The sequence below is a fragment of the Tamandua tetradactyla genome, chromosome 2, assembly GCF_023851605.1.
Source record: "Tamandua tetradactyla isolate mTamTet1 chromosome 2, mTamTet1.pri, whole genome shotgun sequence".
NCBI lineage: Eukaryota > Metazoa > Chordata > Mammalia > Pilosa > Myrmecophagidae > Tamandua > Tamandua tetradactyla.
In genome coordinates this window covers 96,865,311-96,874,626 of record NC_135328.1, presented here as the reverse complement: position 1 = coordinate 96,874,626, position 9,316 = coordinate 96,865,311, and the positions used below count along the sequence as shown (strand labels likewise).

Sequence of the window (9,316 nt, the reverse complement as noted above, 5' to 3'; positions counted from 1 at the left end):
CCCAGGTGTGGTGTCACTTCCAGGTTCTGAAAGTACTTCTGTGTTGTTGACCCAGCCCTTCAGTTTCTGGGGCTGTTGAAGAGGCCGTTGAGGAAAGTAGGCAACTCCTGTTGAGTGTCATGGCTGTGTTGCTTCTGTCCCACAAGAGGCACTTTCCCTACAGGGCATCAATAATTTCCTCCTCTAGACCTGTGGCCTACCAGTTATATAGAAATACACTTTGGGAAGCATTCTTTGGGAGAGCTAGATGCGCTCATACGGCCTCAACAGATAACCCTCAACTGGCACTTCAAGTTCTACTTCAGTTGGATAAGGCTAGACATTCAGCATCAGCTTAGATAGGAACAGAGTCAATTTCAGAGGCCCTCTAAATACATACAGATTCTGGGATTACGTGTGGACTTTGATATTGAATGATGTTGAATTCACAGAAGTAGACAGAGCTCATTAAAGTGGATAAAATGAAAATCGTAGCCTGTGATGAAGAGGAAAAATATGGCTTTTTTAAAATGCCAGCTTCTGTTATTAGGCATCATTTTTGAAGCAAACATAAAAGAGGCCTTAAAAAATTTATTCTAGCAATGCAGAAGTGACTACACTGTGCTACACAAATCAGAGAATTTCAGTTGAGAGAAGATTGTTACTCTGTAGCTCTTAATATTACCTCTATTGTACAGCATGAAGTAAACTTTTCAAAATGAAAAACCAAAAGCTGTTGACTTTCTAAGAACATTATTTAATAAACCCATTGTGAAACTCAATGTGAGTGATAATTGGTGGCGCTATTAAGCTAGCAAGGTGAAGGTATTAGATAAGCAGTTTGAAAGGGCACTTGCAATGTTCAGTGCAAGGGAAATTGGAAAAACATATTTATTTTAGTAAAGTCATGTTAGTTTTGTCAGTGAAACTTTTGCAATTAGTGAAAAGCATCAGCCTGAGAAAAAAACAAATTCTAGGTGGAATTTTACTTAGAAAATCTTTTAAAAGTACAAAACTAGGAGTAACATTGGTTTGAGAAATGTATTAGAAAATGCAGCTCTTTTAGGAGAAAGTAGTCAGTCTTTAGACAGCTTGCCTAGCCAAAACACACAACCAAACAAAAACAAAAAACCTATTTATTCTGAACAATATGAAACAGTCTCTATATGACATGCAAATTATTTCTTGAATTGGATTTATTTTTCAAGTCTCATACATTTTGAAAAGATCTTATATCTTATCAATTATTAGACTTTCATTAAAAAATTAACTAAAAGTTAGAAAGTGATGGCAGTGTGGAGACTCTAGAAGCCTTGAAGGTGAAACTTGCAGAGTGTGGATTCACCTCGACGAGCAGAAACAGACGAGTGGGAGCAGGACGTTATGTTTCTTTGATCCTTCTCCTGGTCTTAGTAGCTCCTTCTTCTGGAATGCTCTCAGTTGCTTTCCCTGTTGAAACAAAGGGAAAATTCTGACTCTGAATGGAACAAATCCTGGCATAAGTAAGCGATAAGGAGATAGAATTCTCCCCGGAGCTGGAGCTGTTCACCTCGTGGGCTCCTCCTGGACCCTGAATATAACAGGGTCGGCCATGGCCAGGTCTTCAAACACAACACCTGGAGTGATTTCTTTAACGGAGAATTTTCAGAATCTTCTGGAAAAAGGCTTGAGATCTCTAAGACAACCACAGTCCCAATGAATCAGAAACTCAGGGGGTATGACCTGAGAGTCTACATTTTTAATAAGGTTCCCTGTAACCCTTGCTGCAGTTTGAAAGTCTCTGCTGTTGCAGTTAGTTTCATGGTCTCTGGACTCAGGCAGACCCAAGTTCAGATCCCAATTCTGCCATCTTTTAATGGTGTGACCTAGAAAAACTCTTAAGACCTCCGAGTTCTGGTTTCCATATACCTAAAATAGGGGTAAGATGGTCCCCACCTCCAAGGTTTGTGCTGAGAATTAAATGAAGATAATTCTGTGAAACACCAACTGCAGAACCTGTATCGTACTAAACATGCACAAGTTTGTGAGGCTATTATTAGTGTTATAAGTTTTATGAAGGATCTCAGAACCTCCACTTGGCTATGAGAGCAATATACATTTTAATGTATGTTTAATAGAAATGAACACATACTATATGGGGGATTGAAATGAAATTATAGTGCCTCTCTACCAAGGGGGAGCTGGCAAGGTGGCCAGGGCAGCGGCCACTGCCCTGACTCCGTGTGTGGTTCTCTTGCCTGGGATTCTACCCATGCTCTTTGGGTGCTTTTGGTTCTTGTGCCCTAAAGGCAAGGGTATAACCCTCTTTTGTTGGTTTTAAGGCCATTACTCCTCAGTTTTGGCTTTTGAAGTAGCTCAGAGGGGCGTCTTTAACAGATGATTTACAAGGAAGCCTTTGATGCTTTCTGGTGAGTCCCACAAAATGCAGTCATCTGGCCTGACTTGTTAACCCTGTTGGCCTTTGGGAGCAAGGTCCTGCAGCTGTCCCTCTCTACCCTCGCACCTGCACTGGTTTCAGTTTTTCTGTTGACCACAGAATCTCTGCCATGATTATGGGATTTCCCCATTTCTCAATCTTGGGGAACAGATTACTTCTTTGTGGCCATCTAAGAATTTTATGGAGAACATCATAAATTATCAAATTATTTTCTTTAAACTGTATAATAACTGCAAATTGATTGGCCTTCAGGAGCCATATTCATGGCAAAGAAAGGGGTTCTGGAGCTATCATCTATTTGACTCTCCTTTAGAAAATATGTTAGGACAAATGCAAATCTTTCAAGCACAAGAAGCATTATAAATGATTATTTTCTTTTGTTAAAGGTAGCACTGGCCAGCACTATACGTGGGATGGAAACGTGAAACTCTCAAGGTATTTGGACCTTCCTACAGTCAACATTTCCCTTTCATGACCATAGCACTGAGCCAGGCATTAAGTAAGACACACAAGAAAAGAGGACATGGGCCCTTCCTTCTAGGGGAGTGCTTCCTGGTTGGGATGAAAAGACTCATAGCTGGAAATAGCTTTATAACCAAGCTGGATGAGGATGTAAGCCCTGAAACATAGAAGACAGAGAAGAGAGGTATGGGGCTGAAGTGATTTCTGGGCCATCTTCCCTTGCATCCCTCCACTCCCCTACCTTCAAGTAATCCACCACTGACATCACATGGGTCTTGTCAAGGTGTTTGTGGGTAAATTACCCACAGGTGGGGGCTGGCAGTTGCATTAGTTGGTTCTCATTGGCTGCTGCATCTGAGTGGCAAAGGAAGGGTGGAAGGAGGTCAACTCAGAGTCACACATGACTGTACTACTGACAGTGAGTGCAGGTGCTATGCTGCAATATCTTATCCCAATGTCCAGCCACTTTGTAAGGGAGTACATTTTCTTTTCATTTAACAGGCAAAGGAACTGAGGCGGAGAGGTTTGTTAACTTCTCCATGTTCCTATGCAATTATTAAGAGGAGTTGGGTTAAAATTCAGGTCTTTCCAGACAAGTAAAACATATGGATTAAAAATGAATAAATAATAGGGGGAACAAATATTAAAATAAATTTAGTAGATTGAAATGCTAGTGGTCAATGAAAGGGAGGGATAAGTGGTATGACATATATGATTTTTTTTCTGTTTTTTATTTCTTTTTTCTGAATTGATACAAATGTTCTAAGAAATTATTGTGGTGATGAATATACAACTATGTGATGATATTGTGAGTTATTGATCAGATATCAAGAATGAATGATCATATGGTAAGAATGTTTGCGTTTGTATGTTATCATGTTTAATAAAAAAAAAAAAGCTGCAATGATGCCTGTCTCTCCAAGAACATCAACAAGTTCCATCCCGCTATCCCATATTGTTGACATCCCTTTTCAAAATGAAAAAGTTAAAAGGAGCATAGCCCAAATATCCCTAAAGATTGGGAAAAGGATCAAAGGAGGAGGCATTTTAATAGAGAAATTAGGATTTAACAAATGAGTATGACTGTTGAATCATATTGGTATTTCTTTTTCGTCTCCAATGTCTTAGGGCAGCTAGCAGGAAATACCTAAAATTATAGAACGGTAACCCACACCAAACTTTGAAAAAAAAGAAGAGAGAAGAGTATAATAGAGAAGATAGGATTTAAAAGTCGTGGAACTATAACCCATACCAAACTTTAAAATCTATTGAATAACTATGTGTTAAAATGTACTTGGAAGTTTATTGTTTTGTGTATGTTATTTTTCACTATAAAAAGTTAGAAAGAAAAAAAGTTCAGGTCTTTCAATGTCATGATAAACCATGGTCTAGACTGTTAGTATGGAAAGACCAGAGTTTGAATGCCAGTTAGGGTAAAAGGGTAGAACATAGGAACTCACGGTGCTACAGAGGACAGCATGTGGGTAAAAGAGCTCTGAAAAAGCAGGAAGCAGTGCAACCTACTTTTTCTACTTTTGCTGGAGGAGGGTGGTTCTGAGACTCCATCTCACCTAAGGCTGATGTGAGCAGAAAATCAGAATGTGCAGGAATAGGTTTAAGACCCACAGAAGTTTGCTGAGCACTTGCTCCAAGCCTGTAGTTGGTGCTTCTTCTTCTATGATCTTTAGCTTTCCCAGGTTGTGCTAGGCAACCTGCCCTCTTCCTCTCCATAACTGAGAACTAGAATGAGTAATCCCAAGGTGACTTGGGAATATGGAACTGGAACTGTGAGGGCTGGAAGATCTGAGCAGATGGCCAAGAGGCTGTAGTGTGCAGAGTCCTCCCGATCTTGGGACGTCTGTATCACTTGGGATGGGGCGCCAGCATGGCAGGGTGGTAAGGACATGTATCAGTTTTGGATCAGACAAATCTGAACAGAATCCCAGCTCTCCATTTTATTAGCAGTATGTGTTTAGGCAGTACGCAAATGATTAAAACTAGTATTTTTCAATTTCTACTTTGTTAGACACTGATCAGATATTTCCATTTTGTGAATGTTTGTTTACAAATATGTTATAAGAAAGATGCTATTATTAACTTCATTTTACATATGAGAAAACTTAACCCCTCTGTGCCTAAGCAATTTGCCTAAGGTCATACAGTGAGGGGTAGAACCCAGAAAATGTGCTTTCAGCTCCCATGCTCTTAACCACTAAGCTCTCCTACTTCAGTTTCCTCATCTGTAAAATAAGGATAAAACTAGCCACCTTAGTGCATTGAAGACAAAATTAAATGAGATGCCAATATTTGAAGCACCGCTCATTGTGTGGGACAAAGTGGTGACTCAGCCACTAGCATCTGCAATCCCTGTCTTGCATTTTCACGATGTGCAGGAACGCTCAATTTTCTGAACATATTTGGAGTCTTGTACCTCAAATGTCTCCAGCTCTCCTTTCCCTGGGTTCTCTGCTGTCTGTACCCTTCCATCTGTGCTTATGTCTGCAGCACTGCTCTCCTCATTTCTACTCTCATCCATAACGTGTCACAGTTTCTGACTGTTAGGCTTATTTCCCATGGATCTCACGTCCGGCAGCCTGCTTCTTGGCGATTTTAGGATGCCCCCGAATCTCCTTGGTAATGGTCTCTAAATCCCTGTAGGGATGGATTACTTCCCGAAAGGGTGTCTCTGTGTGGGCTTCTTGCTAATCTCTCTTTCAGTGACAGTTCCTTTCCTGGCCTTTTTCTGGTGCCCTTTCCCTCCTTTTACTGTATTAGCTGGCATTTGCCTTATTTTGGCAAGCCCAGTAGCCCCCATGGTGTTGGAGATTCCATTAAAGGAGAGGCCCCCCAAGTTCTAGAGCCAAAGTGTCTCTGGGTTTGATTGCCTTGGGGAGTGCCTGTCCTGGTTAATTTGTCTGCAACCAATGCCACATCAGCCGTTTGTCTTTCTCCCCTCTTTTCTACCCTGTTGTATGTGTTTGGAAGTTGTCCTCTGTGGACCACATTACCTGAGGTCTTGCATTTCCAAATGGTACAGTCAATGGGAGGCCCTAGCATATGGGAGAGGAAGCAATAGTTACAGCCCTCAAGGCACTCTCCTCCCGTAGCTCCTTTAGCACCTGAAGACATAATGACTTCTAGTCTTTGGTTGCTTCCTCATCGCCTGTTTGTGCCCACAACTGTCTGTGTAGTCCCTTCATGGTATGTCTTCACTTGAACCACCTGGGGTGAATTCTTTGTCCTTCTGGATTCGGCAGAACCAAAAGACCATTGGGGGGCTTCTTTTATAATCCTTACCTTTGCAAGTACAATTCTGGTTCTACTGAGCAAATAATGATATTTAAAAGAATATCACATTGTCTCTAAGTTCTTGGCTGTGTCCTTACTCTTAGAACCAGAATGCCTCTTTACCAGGATTCTATGGAGATTGCAACTTAGCAGAGAAGTTTCTTGTCTAGTGAGATCTGTTTAAAAGGCCAGGTTTCTAAATTTTCTCTGACTTTGGTGAAATCATGAACCTTCTCTTGATCTCAATTTTCGTATTGAAAATTATGAGGCCACTGATCTCATGAAGTCTGTAGTCGTTTTCAGTTCAGTAAAGGTAAAGAGCAGCAAAGAGGCCACGGTCTGAAATGTTTAAAGTTGGCTGAGGATCTTTACCTTCCTCTCTCGGCTACCGGTTAGGCTGCCCTATGCTCTTCCTATTTCCTCCTGACTTTGACCTTTGATGTTTCTGCCTCAACTTTGACCACCCCCGAGTCTGACCTGATTTCTTCACTGCACCTCTTTCCCCAGGTTGTTGATCCAGTCCAGACCCTGAACTGGGATCAGGCAACCCCAACGGAGCAGGAAGGACCCCAAGGCTTTACTGAGACACAAATGAGGCAGCAACTGAGTCTTTGCATTGGCCTCATCCAGGGTCTGATTTCAGACCTCAATCATGGTGTCCTTAGAAGAGTATAAAGGACAAGGTCGTAGATTAAAAGCAACACATGCATCTCTCCTGACTTTCTCTTTTTCAGTATGGACTTGGAGAAGGAAGGAAGGAGGATTACAGAGTGGGTTCTCTGTCAAGCAGTGCTAGGCAGTTTACATACACGATATCATCCGATGACACTAACCTTAATCATCTCCATTGTGTACTTGGTGAGCTGGGACTCAGAGAAATACGATACACTGCAGAAGGACACACAGCTAATAAGAGCCCGGCTGTGGCTGTGTCAAAAGATTAGGCCTCATTTCTTCAGTTTGGGTGACCCACAAAATGATCTTCAACCTTCCTAGGCTCACTGCCTCACAAAGCTTAAGATAGATGGAGTATCTCACCCTCCTCTTCGGGCCTGCTTTTGTAAACGTTTGTTTATTCTTTTTTAATTTTTAACTCACTTTTTTTAAACGTATGTTATTTTTGGTCTTTTGCCATCTGTAAAACATTCAAGTGTTCTTTTGTGCTTCTTCAGATGCTATAATAGGGCATGGAGGAGAAATGAAAGAAATAAGATAGGAAAGGTTTCCTACCCACACAAGGCCTTGACCCGCATGGAAATGTCTCCTTGAGGGGGGAGCCCAGAGGGAAAATGTCCCCCTGCTCCATGGGTCACATCCTGAGCCTTCTGCTAGTAACCCAACACCTTTTCCATCTGCAGTGGGCAGACCGCAGTAACTTTTTACTTGAGATAACATCGTTCACCTTGACAAAGTCAAATCTCTTATTTCCATTTTCTCTCGGACTTAACATTCTTCTCCACACTCATAATATTATTACTAGTTCCTTAATCTATGGATATGAAAGTAGTTTCTAACCATAGTGTACTTTCATTTGAACCATTGAGCCAAACATTTGTAACCGCTTCTCAGGGAAATTATGGGCCATTTGGCAAGAACTTTTATATCTCCAGCACTAAAGCTGAATTGTCACTCCTGACCTGGGTGGTAATTGTGCCCTGGAAGAATCTGACTTCGATATATACCAGGGGCATGAATAACTTGTATGTATACAAAACACTCTGTGGGTTATTTACCTTGAAATGGCCTCATCTAAAAATAATTACAGTAAACTCTCACTTTCTGTGTCTAGTGATAAAAATGAGTGATATCGCAGGTACAGAATGTTTGAAACAATGGCCTCAACAGACCTTACAGGTTCTCCTTTACAATTATTATTCTCTTCAGAGAGGGTCATGTGGAAGATATGAAACTCAGTTTTACTTGGTTTTGCCCCCTCTCGCCTCCGCCTTCTCTGCACCATTCTGCCAACTACTAACATTTGTGTCTCCGGGGAAATCGCTTTACCTCTCTGAGCTTCGTTCTCTGCTAGTTGTGCTATACTCAAGGGCTGTGGTTCTCAACGGGGAGCCAGTTGTGCACCCTAAGTCCCCCACCCCTAGATGGTATTTGACAATGTCTGGGAAAGATTTTTGTTGCCAAAACTGGTGGGGTGCTGCTTACCTCTAGTGGGTAGAGGCCAGGGGTGGTGGTAAACCTCTTAGGGAGTATGGAACAGGCTGCATATCAAAGAATCGTCTGGCCCAAATGCAATAGGGCCAAGGGGGAAAAACCGTCTGGATGTTGTGGCGAGGAGAAATTGTTATAAAGTGTTAACTATAGCTTCTTCTAGACATAGGCGCTGACTTTGCAACTAGTGTGCAACCTGCCCTAAGGCACCATTTAATCCCCAGGACTCCATCTCTTTTTGTTAAAATATATTGGGTTACATGGTCTCACAAGATCACTTCTAATTCTTAGAATCTATGTGGGAAAGGCCCAAAGTTGGATAGTGGCTTATTTCAATATTTTTTGGCCTTCACACAAAGCGTAGGCCTGAATCTCTTCCCCCTAGAAAACTTGAGATTTACTAACAGGGAGGAGACAGATGATTTTTCACTTTATTCCTTTAATAGGCAGCTGTTTCCTTTTGAGCCACTTAGAGTAGCGTCAACATCATCAGCCGTCACCATGGCAGCTGACACTTGTATATGCTTAGGGGTGCCTGGCATTTGAACACCCACTGTATGCCAGGTCATGGCCTAGTGCTCTGGCTGCATGACCTTATCTATCATCATAGCATTCCTTGGTTGTTGGTATTATTTCAGGCTCAGAGAGGCTAAGTAACTTGCCTGAAGTCACACAGTTAATGGGTCTTGAAATTGCTTTACCATCCTAGGCCTGGGCTCTTTCCACTTCTCTACATTTATACTCAAGCTGGTCATTTTTAGCACATTTGAAATCGGGAATTAAGCAATAGTAAAAAAGAAAATAGGAGGCAGCCCCACCTTTTTAAAAAGGCTTTTTGCAATTAGGCTAAATGTGGAGCATCTGGCAGGTTGGAGAAGCGGTGTTTGCAGTAAACATTGCTGTCAATCTGAGCTGCTCGGAGAGAAGTGAAGGACTGACTTCTTTCACATTATTAATGAAATAGCACCTGTGGATAGGTTAGGG

At 41.7% G+C, this 9,316-nt stretch overlaps 1 long non-coding RNA gene across 1 annotated transcript; it reads right to left on the bottom strand.

Annotated features, from left to right (window-relative positions):
- Positions 1-1,157: 1,157 nt before the first annotated feature.
- On the bottom strand, positions 1,158-6,169 carry LOC143661200 (uncharacterized). The gene is made up of 2 exons (XR_013164444.1): positions 5,887-6,169; positions 1,158-1,428 (listed from the first exon to the last, which is right to left on the bottom strand). It is a non-coding gene; the product is annotated as an uncharacterized LOC143661200 (long non-coding RNA).
- Positions 6,170-9,316: the final 3,147 nt, after the last annotated feature.